Genomic DNA, 6,000 nt, shown 5'->3' on the forward strand with positions numbered 1-6,000 from the left:
AACAACTCGCCTAATCAATGATGTGTCACCCCGCAAGTCAGACTTACGCCTGTGTCAAAGACTTTAGCGCTGTGTGTGTTCTTTCTGAGTCCCTGTCTTTCTTGCGCTACATTTTCTCCCTTGAAATGAACCTACATATCCAAGTGTCTACCCTTCTGCTCAATTTAAATGCGCGAAGCATCGTGAACAAAAGCGAAAATCTGAAACCTATTTGCTTAGAATATAACCCACATATAGTGGTAATAACGAAAACTTGGTCACATGAGGATATTGGTGAAGATATTTTTCCAAGCACTTTTCGCGTATTTCGCCGTAAACGAGAATAAAGAGGGAACGGAGTTGCTTTTGTAGTAACTAAAATCATTGTCTGCATTTCTTTGACAACAGATTGATAATAATGAGAGTGTCACGTTAAAATTCAATTTTATTGGCAGTGTATTTTGTTATTTGCTGTATATAGAGCACCCGATTCTCATCACCAATTTATGAATAACCTATGCGAACATATGGCTGCATTTACTCACGACAAAATAACATTGACAGGGGATTTCAACTTGCCTGGCACTATTTGGACAAACCACCCCTTGGCAGCATGCAAAACAGTCATTCTAAGTATTTCGTTGACATAATGCTTGCTACAAAAAAATAAAAGTAGTCAACTAGCCTACTCGTATTACTGACTCCTGTTACGTTTCGCCTACGACGCGCGGTATAGCCGGCGCGGATGCAACGGACGCCGGGGCTTCGTTCGAAGTGGCGGTCATTTTGGGCCCGTTCAGTGCTGCCGTAACGCCTCCCGCCAAGCACGTCCAGGCAGGTTTCAATGCCACGTGTCGTCGGTGTGTGTGTGTGTGTGTGCATGTTGGTGCCCACGCTTGTCAAAGCGCGGCAGCCGGGGAGAGGAGCTCCCCAACTGGGAGGCGAGGAGGTCTGACCGGCGCCGGCCCGGCGGACGCGTCACTTCACGTCTCAACATGCCCGTGCGTCGCCGTCTCGTGCGACTCATCCATAGCCGTTCCTTCTTGCCCTCGACTCCGAGGGTATAAAAAGCAGCTGCCCCGGACGCCAAAGAGGGACTTCGATTTCTTCCTTCGAGTAACGTGGTCGCCCTGACCGGCTGCTCTTTTGCGATGCCAGAATAAACAAGTTGTTCTGTTGCCAGTCGACTCATCCTTTGCCGGGACCTTCGGATGTTTCCAGCTGTGCCCCAGGTCGCCAGGCCAACGCTACCCTTGGGGCTTGCAACCCATTTGCAACACTCCTCTAGTTCTGAACTGGATCTAGACTTTTTTAGCTGCTCAACTGAAAGTTTTGCAGTGACTGTTGAGCCTGGCACATCTGATCACAAAAATGGCGTGCTATTCACCTGTTTTCAATGCTTCACGCGACTTCCCGTTCGTACAACCTGAAACTCTGAAAGATTTTTCGCACGCGAGCGACAAAAGCGTGCTAGACTATCTTGATCTTCGACTAAATAATTTTTACGGGTCTGACGTCACTCTATTATAGCACCAGTTTAAGGAGATATGCAGTGAGATGAGGTGTAGAATGTTACAGGTGTGATCACCCGTGCTTATTCCGTCGGCAATTGCTCCACCGTAGCATCACTTCTATGTTACTAATGTCCTAAAACCTGTCGGATCTACCCCGCTCTGCGAACAGTCACTTGTAATAGCACATATTCCACTCCCACAGTCACCATCTGTACACACATTCACTCCACAACGTCCATACCACAGTCCACTTCAGAAGTCAACATCTATGCACATATTAAGTCACAGTAGAACATAGTCCGTTGCAGTGCCACCATCCATATACACATTCCCTCACAGTATAACATAGTACACTCCGGAAGACACCATCTACGCACACTTTCAATCACAGTAGGCCATAGCCCGTTCCTCCTGTCACCATTTAGAAACAAGATCTGTGTCCTGCAGAAATGTTAAAAAAAGGCGTGCAGCCTCTCTTCTGCATGCCTGGTTTCCACTCGGGTTGACAATGTCCTGAACTGTACTGTGAGGGGTTCCTGTCTTCTTGAAGGAAGCGAACATCACATAACTTTCGGCGTTGTACTCTGGGCAATACATAATATAATGTTCGATATCTCCGCACACACCACATAAAGAACATAGCGGAGACGATTCCATGCCTGTCTTATGCATCCGGGTAGGAGTGCGAGCAGAGGCTGTGCGAATTCGATGTAGTAGAGTCACCCGGGATCTTCTTTGTCCCTTGGTCGCAAGTGTCTTGTGGGGCGCACTCCAGAGGGTACTGAAATGATTGAGCACCGTTTTTCTGTACAGAATTTTTTCATCTTGAAGTACTGTTTTTATTGATTCCTTGACAGAGTTTTATGGGCGAGACTGCCTGCCACCTCATTGCCTCTGCCACCTGCGTGAGAGGGCACCCATTGGAAATATAGAGTAAAGCCTCTGCTATGCAAATTCTGCACCAAGCGTAGAGAGCTTATGTTTGAGCAAATTTTGAATCAGGATGACAACAGGTTGAACCGGATAAGACCCTATCTTCTGGAAAGCCGCCTCAATAGCAACACTTTCGGCCGTTGTGGAGGATATGACAGCAGTAAAGCGTACAGACTACTTACAGTCGAAAGAAGGAACCTAAAAAGCCGCTGCGCTAGCTCTTTGGACCTTGTCCGGAGAACCATCTGTGAAGATTTGAAGACGGCGGGCATACTCTGTTTCTAAATGTTCAAGTACGAAATATGCAGTCATCGTCTTGACAGTTTTATCCGAAACAAAATCAGGAAGCGTACAAAACCAGCACCTTGGATTACACGATGTATCTCACAAAAAAAAGGAAACTGCTGCGTTTGAAACGAAGTGGCGCCTGCTAGCGCATCATTGATCGTAGACGGGCCACACTTACTGAAGCTGTGAGCAGAGTCAAACGACACTATTTTCAGGTCACTTTGCCTAACTTTATAAGGAATAAGTCTCATAAATATTGGAGCCACTTATCCAAAGTTAGAAAGCCAATAGCTCAAATACTGCTTGGTGGTGCTATCATTCATGACAAGCAAGTCATCGCGAATCATCTGAATGAATATTTCCGGAGTGTTTTTTATATTCCAGACAGGTATGCGCAAAGCGATGTCCACCAACAAAACGACGATGAGTGTGACTTGGTGTCTTTACCTGGTGTGTGAGCAATGTATTTGAGCTTAAAATTACGATCGTCTCCAGGACCAGATAACATCCCCAATACATTCCTGCGCTGTTACGCAGAAATGTTATCAAATTTCTAAGTCGTTGTTTTCCGAGCGTCCATTTCGTCGGCTAACCTTCCTTCTGACTGGGAGCGGCTCGTATAGTCCCTGTGCTCAAAAAAGGCAACTCCATCGTACTCCAGAATTATCACCCCATTTCATTGCTATCATGATGTTGTAAAATGTTATAACACATCATTGCCAATTACTTAACTGAATTTCTAAATAACCAAGGTTTTCTAACTCCACTTCAGCATGGCCTTAGGAAAGGTTACCAACTGTAACGCAATTACCTTCAGCTGTGCACAGCTTCGCAGAAAGGCTCGATAGATCAGGCCAAGTAGATGTAATTTTTTTAGATTTTACGAAAGCGTTTCATTTTGTTTCACATAACAAAGAAATTTGTAAACTCAAATTTGCTGGTCTATCTTCTTTCTTAGTTTAATGGATTACTGCATACCTCAGTGACAGAACCCAATTTGTTTGTGTTGGTGGTCACTCCTCGCGCTCCCTCCCGGTAACATCTAAAATCCCTCAGGGAGGCGTCCTTGGCCCGTTATTATTTCGTATCTATATAGAGGTTATTGTTAACGTTATCATAAAACCAGTTCAGATTAGGCTGTTCGCGGACGACTGCGCTTTATTCACAGAAATTAAAACTCCGGAGCACCAAGTAGTGCTCAATTCTAACCTCAACAGCATTAACGATTGGCGTTGCAAACACGATATGAAACTGAATGCTGAAATAACAGTTTTCATGCGAATAACTACCAAAATACAAAGTCTATCTTATCAGTACTGCCTATCATCATGGTGCCTATCAGAATTAAAGCAGTACAACTGCCTAGGTGTAACAATAACTTATACCTTAAGTTGGAATGCTCATATTTCTAACATTTGCGCATCATCGTTCCGTAAACTGTATTTTTTTAGATATGAATTAAAATTAGCCCCTTCCGCAACCAAGCTTTTAGCTCATACATCAATCATTAGACAGAAATTAGAATATGCCTGTACAGTGTGGGATCCTTCCACTAGAGCTAATATCCATTTGTTACAGATGATTCAGCGGAAAGGAGTTCGTTTTATATTTTCTAAATTCCGCACTACCGATTCCCCTACAACTTTAATGAATGTGAATGGCATACAGACACTGGCAACGCGATGAAAGCTATTGCGACTAAAATGTCTCTTTTTGTTGAAAAATAACCGTAATCAATGAGCCCAGACGCTTACTTAAAACCATTAGTGACGCGACTAACGAGGCATCGTCACGCCCAGTCCTTAACACCTTATCGTGCCAGAACAAACTTGTACAGATATTTTTATTTTCCCCCGAACAAAACCTGAGGGGAACCAGCTTCCTTTGAGGGGACTAATAAGCACTGAGAGCATTTCCAATTTTCTATTAAGCCTTTTGAATGTTATATGTGCATTTCTGGCGAAAAATTGTTTTCTATTTATCTATTTTTGTTCGAAACATGCATGTGTTGCTTTTGGTTTGTTTTCTTTGAATTTGTGTGCTAAATGGTACCTTGCCTTGTATCTCGTTGTATGGCCCCTCCTGTCTGGGCCTACCAAGGATGGCAGTATTGAATAAATAAATAAAATAAATAAGACCCACTGATGCCACCACCTGCCATAAAAGGGCTGTGCATCACTCGACCGCGCACCCCTCCTTTGGCGTAGTTGCAACGGATGTATGTAGCGTGCAGCGTTGTTCCCGGCTTCAGAAGACGGCATATCCCAGCACGCTAGGCGGGAGTGCCAAGATCAGAATTCGACGGCGACGGAATCGGACCCAGGTGCTGCACCTTCTCGGTTTGCCACTCCGCTCCTAGCTCCCTCCTGGCTCAACGAGTACCAGACACCTTCGGCTTGTGTCTGGGATGCTCCACCCACAAACTGGTGGCTCCGGACTTCGAGCTGCCCCGCCTCTGTTCCCGGCCTACGCCTACCGCTGCACGGAGCTGGAGACCCCGGCTGCCTTCGACGCCTGCCACAGATACCGGTAAGCGATGGAGACAGCTTCCTCCACTGCCTCGTCGCTTCTGTCGTCCCCGCCGCAGCCCGCGCATAAGCACTACGTCTCCGCGCTTCAGCTGCCCGAATTCTGGACTTAGGACTCGGAACGCTGGTTCCTGACCACCGAGTCCAAGTTTCGCCTCAGCGGCTTCACGTCTCAGACGGACATGTACGATCATGTCATCAGTGCTCCTACTCTTGTCACTGCTACGGTCGTCTGAGACGTTCTGTGCTCACTGCCTGCTCATCGCCCTCACTACCCTAGCGACCCGTGCGGTTGGCAGTGCACGTGATGCCCAAAAGGACGAAGTGTTCCCAGCACGCGCTGGTGAAAACACTTGGGCAGGATTCCTCGCCTTAATCTATATTTAAGCCGTTCTGCATTCGTCATGCAGGGACGCTGAAGCGATAGATCATCTCATCCTCCACTGCCGGCGGTTAGCATGGCAGAGATTCCAGTTTTTCAAAATCATCTCACTCAGTTAGGGCTGCCCTTCACTCTTCCCGTCTTGCGCTCCTTCGGTGCAACCGTCACAGGGCATGTTATTTAGCAGGTGCGTCAGCTTCTTCACAAGTATATTATTAAAACCGGGAGATTTTTGTGCTAGCTTTTCCATTTCTTTCCTCTCAAAATTATTTTGTCTGATCTCCCAGCAAGCCGCGCTGCGTCTATACAATGCCGCAGCTTTGGGGGCGGTGCTCTGTGCGCTGCCGCTCGTCACGGTGCGCAAGCCGTGCTGGAA

This window comes from Amblyomma americanum, chromosome 9 (assembly GCF_052857255.1).
Source record: "Amblyomma americanum isolate KBUSLIRL-KWMA chromosome 9, ASM5285725v1, whole genome shotgun sequence".
NCBI lineage: Eukaryota > Metazoa > Arthropoda > Arachnida > Ixodida > Ixodidae > Amblyomma > Amblyomma americanum.